Raw genomic sequence first — 9344 nt, 5'->3', positions numbered from 1 at the left:
GAGAGAAAGGGGCGGGGTCAGTATTTGGCAGGTTCGTCCCTTGAGGGTGTGTGAGAGAGACTCGCTAAACAACGACCTGCAAACGGGCATCTGAGCCAGTCCGAGTAAAAAACAGGAACCACATTATTTTTCGAGTGTACCCGACGACATTTCTACGCCGCCTGCTCTAATCTCGTCGAAGTTGCTGTCTCATCAGACGTCGGCTACAGAAACCAAAGAAGAAATTAATGCATTTTGCTCCGTGTCCCTGTCTGTTTTGACCTGGTAAGGTACCCCGGAGCGACTGATTAGCTCGCTCTGCTAACAGCGCTTCTTCTGCCTCACTCAGCATCTTAGTAGCTAAACGCTAGCCAGCTAAGCTAACTGTGTCTGGCGCTTTGTGTTGTCCGTTTCATTCGTCTTCATTGTACATACTAGTTTGTGAATGAATGTACCGCATTTGTATCTTCATTTAATAAGATAGTTCATAAGACGTCTACAACGGGTGTTTAAACGTTTGTAGCTTTATTTGTGTTCATTGGGAGCTAACGGCTAACGGTTAGCTACGGAGGCAGTTCCATCACATCTGTAGCTCCTTCGCAGACACGGCAGGCTGCGAGTCTGAGGCAGAAAGAGAAAAACTGTCATAAATAATGAAATATTTGAGTATTTGTATTTGATTCCGAATCAAAGCTGCAAAGTTTGCATTGCTTTCAGTTTTTCAAACATTTCATACAGTAGTAGTTGTCAGGAATGTGAGATGCAATGTGTAATCTAGTATCACTTGGTAATTGAGGGTTATTGTGTACCACAGTTTACAGAAACGTACATCCTGTGTGTTTAGCTGTCCGTAATTCTTGTTTTTATACACTGTGGTCCATAGTTTCGTTTTCTGCTGATTGTTTCTGGTAAACTCCATCTTTAACATAGATGATCGTGCCCGGTTACGGAATGTTCCGATGTTTTCTGCCACGGCGCTTTTGCCATGAAGTGCTTTTGCTGCCTTTTGCTGTTCCGGTTGCATGCATAGATGTTTATGAGTACCGTAGTTGTGGACTCAACGACGTCGTTTTACGGATGTGTCTGGCTGACTTTCATTTTTGGGCTTCCTCAAATCCTTTGCACATTGGATAATCGTTTCCGGCCATTGCCCTGAATTAGGACGGATTGGGCTCTCCATATGGTTTAGGCCTACTATGGGCTCTCAAGTGCAGAATCCGATAACAACAGTACAATGATGAAGAGAATTGGGGTCACTTAAATTGTTATAATTATTGTTCGATTTTAACACTATAATATATTATTGTGAATAATAACATTAACTTGCATTTGAATATTCACACAGCCTACAGACCATATGCGGGTCATACAGGTTAAAAATAAGTCACTAATTCCTGGTAGGTTAAGTTGAAACATTTAATTTTTTTTATTATTATTATTCCGGACAATTACACATAATACATAATTTTCTCATTGCATATTCATACATATTACTTTGTTATCGTCCGAAGGGAAGCAGGAGAAGCCAAAGGCTTATCGGGTGGGTCCCGCCCCCACTGCCATAAGATTCAGATACACAGCTACTACAGTTAGATTTCTTTTTTTCTTTTTTTTAAGAAGATTCATTCTAATACACAGATCATTAAATTGATTAGTCAATTGACACAGAACTAATTGCTCTAACTCTTGTACTACCAAACAGTCTCTTCCAGCTATTTATCTGTGAAGCTTCGCTGTTTGTCTTGTCTGATCTTATTTGATCGTAAATCTTAATTTTATGATGGTTCATTGGACAAAACAAACTTTGGCTTTTCTCTTCTTTCTTTTTTTATTGTTGGCATTTTTACAAGACACATTCTTTAATCTGAACAATAATTGGCATACCAATCGATTAAATAATTATAGGTTTCAGTCCTGCAATTTTGGCAATATAAACAGACCTGATGATGAACTTCCACGACAATGATGATTTATAAGATTTTTTTTAAATCAGAATCACAAACGGATCAAAATGATTTAAAAATAGTACAAAATGGTAGAACTAAATATGTAAGACTCCCTCTTGCAATATTTAGTTTCTACAGCAGTATCTGATGCTTAATTTGATCCAGATACATGCTGGAAGTGAACAATTCGTTATTTACTTATTGTAAAGAAGTAATACTGCCGCTACCAGGAAGTATACCTTATAGGTAAAAGCACTTATTGTGATGATTGGTCTCTTTTGGTGTGTATTCATACGTTTTTAGGTTCTTAACTTCAATATCTCGGCAACAACCCACACGTTTATTTAAAGTATACATGATCTATGATCTTATCCGAACGGTTTATGCAGAATCTGTCCTATAATGCAGTAAAGTTTAGCTTATTGTGTAAGTGACAGCAAACATATCTACAAACAGACTTGAGTAAAGGTCAACTTTGCAGTGGTGCTGATGTTGTAAAAATGTTACCAAAACTGTTGTGGAGTCAGCAACAAAAACACAGTTTGGATGGATGGTGTAATACAAAATCCTTCCTCCATGACGTTTATTATGTTTAGTTTCTGTTGGAACTGTTTTCAAGAGGTGTTGAAACCACTCTATGGTCCTTTCGGGAATGTGTAGTTTGTCTTGCTGTTGAATTGTATTGTGTTATTTCTCAGAATGTATTTATTGAATATTTTTTCCACACCATATATTATTATCATTGGGCTAGATATTAGAACAGCTCTCGGTGGAATGCTATGCAATTCAGCACACCAAACAGGCATGTTGCTAGCTACACTGGGCCCCTTTGTTTACATACCTATTAGGGCCCGACCGATTAACCGATCTGAGATGCTGATGCTGATATTTGGGGAGAGGGAGTTCCAGAGGATTGGGTGCAGAGATTAAATGCTTAATGTCTGAATTTAGACATATTTCTAACACTTTATTTTTTTTAGACAATGCGTATTTCAATAAAGAAAAAGTTCCAGTACACATTTTTGACAATAAAAGGTATATTTAAGGGTTCAAAAAAGTAAATTCTTTCAATATATATTTTGGAGATTTTTTTATTTATTTAAAGCTGGGGTATATGATTTGGGAAAAAATAGCAGTTGGGATAGAGATTCGAATCCAAATACCTTAACTGCTCCACTTGTGTTCTCTTGTTGGCTGCCGTAGTGCCAAACTGTCAGACTGCTAGGGTCTGACGCAACAACGTCGGTGCCAAAGTGAATGGCCAGTCCCAACACCCAATAAGAACGGAGAATCGGAGCCTCGGAGGCCTAGGCCTTAAGGTGCGAACACACTAGGCATTTTACACGCGTAAGATTTACGTGCGTAACGCAGCTAAAATGTTGCTTGATCATTTTGCGTCAAAAATGGTTATACGCGCGTAACGTGCCTAGTCTCCCTCCCGATATTGTATTTCCCTTATCAACCATGGCTGATCAGACCCGACACAACAGCGTGCATGTCCGCACAAAAACAACAACAACACGGCCAACAACTGTGCCAAAAGACAAACTGAACAGCACAAATAGCCTAGCATTAAAACAGCATTGCATATTCACGGCAGCTACATAACAAACACAGTTACAGCAGCATCGGTGCACGGCGGCACAACATAAAGGCAAGTAGCCAAAATTACCCTACCTGGCTGTGACAGGGGACCGTGGCTGGCGTAGATCAACACCGGTGTTTCGCTCTACTTGTCGTGAAAGTCCCGCGGACAGTCGTCATGTTTGGGTTCATAATATGAGGCGCTAGCCGCCCGCACACAACAGGGTGAGTTAACTAATGCTATACGGCGCTAACTTTGTTTATCGGCTAAAGCACAGCCGCACATATTCACTGAATTAACCAGGAAGTCCATTCTCCTGGTTTACTTTCCCCACGTCTTCTAACCCCGAGCGGCTTCATACAGCACCGGCCGCCCGCAATAAATTTTTCTCCACGGTGTCTCTCATCAGCCTCTGTGTACAGTACACTGTTCTCCGACCCTGCCAATGTATGTGACGTCGGGTCAAGCTCAACGCTGATTGGCCTACGCGGCTAATCGTCTCGCGTAGGAGCAACAAAAGTTCAATTTTTTGAACTCCTCGCGTAGCTGCGTAATATATACGCGCGTAATATATACGCACGTAATATATACGCACGTAATATATACGCGCGTAAAAATGTTGCTTTAGCGCGAGTGAAAATGTTGCTTTAGCGCGAGTGACGCATTTACGCGCCATGTATGCGCGTAAACCAATGGTTCCCTATGGAAAAACGGCCGATTTCATACGCGTCTGTACGCGTGTAAAGTGCCTAGTGTGTTCGCACCTTTAGGCTGTCGATTAACAACAGGTAGGATCGTGAGGAGCTATTTACTGATGTATACAAAAAGTGATTTTGACAAGCTTTTTCCAGAATCGCTGACTCCTCTTTTAAATTATTGACTGATGATGAAACATACATTTTTGGCTTACTTAGTCATATTAAAAGTACAACCTGAAATTCAGACTCTTCTCTTCCCTGATATGGTCCCAAAACCAAGTTTGATAACCTTGTTGCAACAGACAGCAACTATTGTGTTACAGTCGCTGCATTGTCATAATAATCATTCATTCTCACTGAGTGTATACCTGAGCTGAACCTGAAGGATAGCACGTATGCACAAACCAAAAGAGTCAAAAATCTCCAACCTACTGTGTGAGATAAGGCTGTGTACGTTAGACGACCCATAGTTTTTATATGGAAAGAAAACACATTTGCACTCACAGCAGTGTAATAACCACACAGCTGCCTGCAGTGTGGGATTGTTGTTGCCAGGTCAGTGAGTGGCTGTTTGAAACTCTGTGGACCGAAGCCAAGCTAAACCGAATGTGACCCTCCAAATCTCTCTAAAGCTGGAACCACACTGCCAGAAATTCACCAGATTTAATATGTCTGCATTTGTTCACACCCGTTTGGACATATTTTTCATAACCTCACTATTGATTGGTTAAAAACAAATATTATAATTATTATTATTTATTTAACTATTTTTCTTTTGCAGTAGAAGTAATTTGTGTACGATACTACACTCTAAATTTAAACAATTAGCCCTTTAATCCATACATGATGATTGACTTGATAATGTAATACAATTCTTACACTTTAAGGACAAACATATTTTGCTTGCGCCAATGTAATAAGTTGTAACATTATTGGAAAAAAGTTATTTCATTTTGGGCTTAGCGTTTTGTTCCATTATCGACCAGTTATTACAATTTGGGTTACATTTTTCAATTACATTTCAGGTTGTTGTTACATTTCAGGCTCTTACAGGGCCTAAGGCAGTTTCACACAGTGTGGCACCGACCCGGCCCAACGATTGTGGAAATGGAGATAGTCCATTAGGCAGCTGAAACAACAAAAGCTTCTACAGGGAAGATAACTTTTATTCATGTGTTAACTTTTCCAACAAATTTCAGAGAAAAGGCTGACATTTACTTTCAGATGGACCATAAATAAACTAAAATATACAGTTCATCCATCATTTGGATGCATATTAGTTTAAACATCAATCTACCAAAAAATAAGTTGTGTCAAAGTGATATTTACTATGGGAACGAAATGTAGAAAATAATGAATAATTCCCGTCAGTCATGGACAAAAGTGTTGGCACCCCTGGAATTCTGTCGGATAATGCACTGGTACACATTTTTTCGCATTAATATGTTTTATGTCATTTGTTTGCAATGAAAAAACACAAAAGTGAATAGACAAAAAGCCAAATCGGATATCATTTCACACCAGGCTCGTTGATTTTTAAGCACACTAAATTGCAAAAGAGAATTTGATTAGTGGATAAACTAGCCTCCGACCATGTATTTGGATCCAGAATATGCAGATGTGAAAGGAAATATGCACGTATCACAGTGTCAGTGTTAAATACAGTATATGATCAGTTGATAAGTTCAGAAACTTTGCAGATATTTTTTTTAGATTTGACAGTGAGTTAAGAGGTTGGTCTACTGTTTCTGCAAAGAGAGCTCCTATCTTTGATTTTGTAAGGTCATTGCAAGAAATGTTACTGATCATGACTGCTTTTTAGGATTTAAGATTTAAAAAAAAAAATGAATGTACATTTGAATGTTACTTTCTGGTGTTTCCCATATAATTGTTGGCCTATATTCATGTGCATCCAAAAAGCTTGAAATGAAAAAAATATAATAATAAAAAATTACCTTTGAATCATTATGGATAGGGTTATTCATGTTTCCCTGAATCAAAGCATTTTACATTTATCATTTGAATGTAATATAAGCCAGATGGAAAAATGTGGTTGTGCTGTAGTTAAATCTGAGGCTGAAAACATGTCCTGTGTAGCAGGTTAATGGGCACTGCTGTAACTGTACAACATCAGCTGAATGTGTCAAGCCAAAGGAGATATTGAACAGTAATAGAAGTCACATGACTGGAAAGACAGGATGACAAACTGGCATAGCCTTTTCCTGTAACCTTTTGCACTATTTTCTATTTTTAGGTATTTTACTAAGGTGTGATTGGAGTACTAAGAAAGCTATTTATAACAGTTTGCACCTTGGTTATCAAAACAAACTCATAACTTCCAGTATGTGAAAAAGAAAAAGATAGTTCAGTCTGTAACATCAGGTTGCTTGGTCAATGTTTGCCTGCTCTTCTGTCAGCTCATTTGTCAGCTTACTCAGACAGCTGGTGTTTGGATCTATTGTTAACATGCAGACACGCACGCACGCAGGTACACACACACACACACACACGGAAATGACAGGACTTGTACTATCATGGGTAAGCCATTTGTTCAGTTTTAATTGCGTCTCATTCGCTCCTCTTTTAATGCATCAATGGTGATTTATTCAATGATTTTCAACAACACAGGATTTGCTCATTGATTCACTGTTGTCTTTTTCCTCATTGCACCGTCACTGCTTTCATAGAGTTGTCAGGCATGAACAGAATATAAAGACAACAGACAATGCAGCAAAAGGACAAGCCTAATTCCTTGTCTGTTTATGTGAGGGAGGGGGTTGGGTGTTGTTGTGTATGTATTGTATGTGTTTACTTATTCTGTTTTTTTTTGTCCATATGTACCACAAAAAAAAAAAGGAGAAGGAGAAGCCTTTTCAATGCTATTTTATTGTGCAATGCTCTGGAAATTTCCATCAGTATGAGATACAATACTAAATCATAAAGCCCAATGTAATTGTTTCAAATGTTTAAATTAATACAGACTAAGTTAAAAAATCATCCGCACATTATTTTCTAAATACAATTATTTAGTTGATACAAAAAACACTGAAACATTTTCTTTCTTTGTCTGAGCAACTGTCCAAAAAATATTCAATTCACTATTAAAGAAATATCCACCTTTTTAAGAACAGAGCATGTTTGATATTTTAGCTTGGAAAGTGCTCTCAACAATTACCAACAATTGAAATGATTCATTTTCCACAAATCGAGCAATAATCCGTCAGGCATTTTTATTATATACTCAGGCTCAAAGAAAATACTACTATAAGAAAATTCAGGGTGAAATAATAGTTTGACAGATTGTATAAGAAATGTTCACTCCTTTTTTTGTATACTGTATTAAGAATACATCTTTCAAAAGGCATCATTACATTTGATGGTCATTCCCTTCAACCTCAAAATAAATAAAGGGAATATTCTGCTACTAGAGATGGGGATAATGAGGCCTGAAAAAGCCCATGTCCCCCGAAGACATGTCCTTATTAATTTATCACCAACAGGACTAGCTTGAGAGGAGCAGCTAAAATAGGTTAGAGCAGTGAACTGCTGCTACCGAATCAAGGACACAAAACTGCTTTTTTCTCCTTTAAGCTTTCTCAGAAATTCTTTCTTTGTTTCCATAACGCTGCATGTGCTCTTATATTTTGAACCATCTATGCCTCCCATCCTGACTTGACCTCCTACCTGCCTACAAGACAAAGAGCTATGATTTAAAAATCGTACGCAAATGCTGGCCCACAATATCCTGAAAAACCTGGAAGCTATGTGCTCAAAGTAATGCTTTGTACCCTCAAATATGTTTTTCATTTAGAACTAATTAGTGGTTCCTTCTATTAACTCCTGATCTAAGAAAATATCATTTTCTATTGCTAAAACGAATTATATTAATTTTCCTTAAAAATACTGGCTTATTTCCCTGAAATAATTAGCTTTATCCAAGTAGCTTTAGTATCCTGTTAGTGGCAATATAGAAACTCAGTTGTTTCACAGTATTATTGTGATGAGAGGATGTTACATTGATACAATTCAGGTTTAGGCTCACTTTTCTGTCTGCTCTTACCATGCAGTTCACTCTCAATAAGTGGCTCTGTTAGATTGTAAAGTCAGCTGATCATTGACAAATGATACATCAGTAATGAGGTTGCACATACCAAAGTGCATTGTGGAAACAATACATAAATTCAAGCTAAAACATTGCACGGAGAGAGTAGCATTGCATGCTAAGTAAATGCATATACAACCACTTCTAAAAATGACATCTGTGTTTCACATATGTAGTTTGCTGTTGCATGACTAAGGTCAAAATGTTCCATAATATGGAAAATCCGTTCATGTAGTGTAAGCAAACTAACACATAGGTAATTAGGTAATCAGACAAAGCCAGGGCATTACTGGCTCCGATTCATAGTTGGCACGCATTAGTTTACATGCTTCAAAAAGTATTAGAATGTTCTTGAATTCTGAGTCATTCAAAGGGTTGGGTTGGTTTCATTTAGAGATTGCCAAATAACAGTAGTGTTTATCTACCTACCTGATTATTCTTTGTAACTGGAAATCCAGTATGCCTCAGCAAATGTAGGATAGATCATCTGGCCTAAAAGCTGGCACTTGTTTATAATCAAACAAACTTTTTTTTAAATCATTTTAAGGTTAATGTTAGTAGCACTGAACACAAAAACTGGTTGCTATCATTGTACCATGTTTTCACAAGAGAACACTTAACTTATTATAACAATGAATGAAGGCTTTATTTTGACTGTGGAAAATAATAACAATAAAAGCTAAAAAGAAATATATGTATTTTTTAAAACTAAGTTTAGTTAGTTAACAATAATCATCAATTGACTCAATAGTTATATCTTATCCTATCTTAACACATTATTTACAAATTGCTACATATATTTAAATGTATACCAGTAGAAAAGTCAGAATCCAAAAGATAAAAGTGCAACAGTGCTATTTTGGGAACCTACATTTGTAGGGAATCGCCTAGAAAGAGCTTCAGTGCTTGGAATAAGTTTTACGTTGTCTAAGAGTCACAGTGAAAAATACAAAAATGGATACAAAAGGATGCCTCAGCCCTAGGTGCCACTCAAACATGAGAGTCACTGCTGCTAGGCAGTTTTCAATGTGAAC

The 9344-nt window shown here is 37.5% G+C and overlaps 1 protein-coding gene across 3 annotated transcripts in view; it reads left to right on the top strand.

Moving 5' to 3' along the window:
- Positions 1-111: 111 nt before the first annotated feature.
- fam13b (family with sequence similarity 13 member B) overlaps positions 112-9344 on the top strand; it is an 83601-nt gene continuing 74368 nt past the window's right edge. For all 3 annotated transcript variants that reach the window (XM_080035743.1, XM_080035744.1, XM_080035742.1), the window contains exon 1: positions 112-264. The gene's annotated coding sequence lies outside the window, so the exon portion shown is untranslated. The remainder of the gene's footprint in view (positions 265-9344) is intronic.

Source organism: Ammodytes marinus (assembly GCF_949987685.1).
Source record: "Ammodytes marinus genome assembly, chromosome: 10".
NCBI classification, from domain to species: Eukaryota; Metazoa; Chordata; class Actinopteri; order Uranoscopiformes; family Ammodytidae; genus Ammodytes; species Ammodytes marinus.
This window is presented reverse-complemented; position numbering and strand designations above follow the sequence as displayed.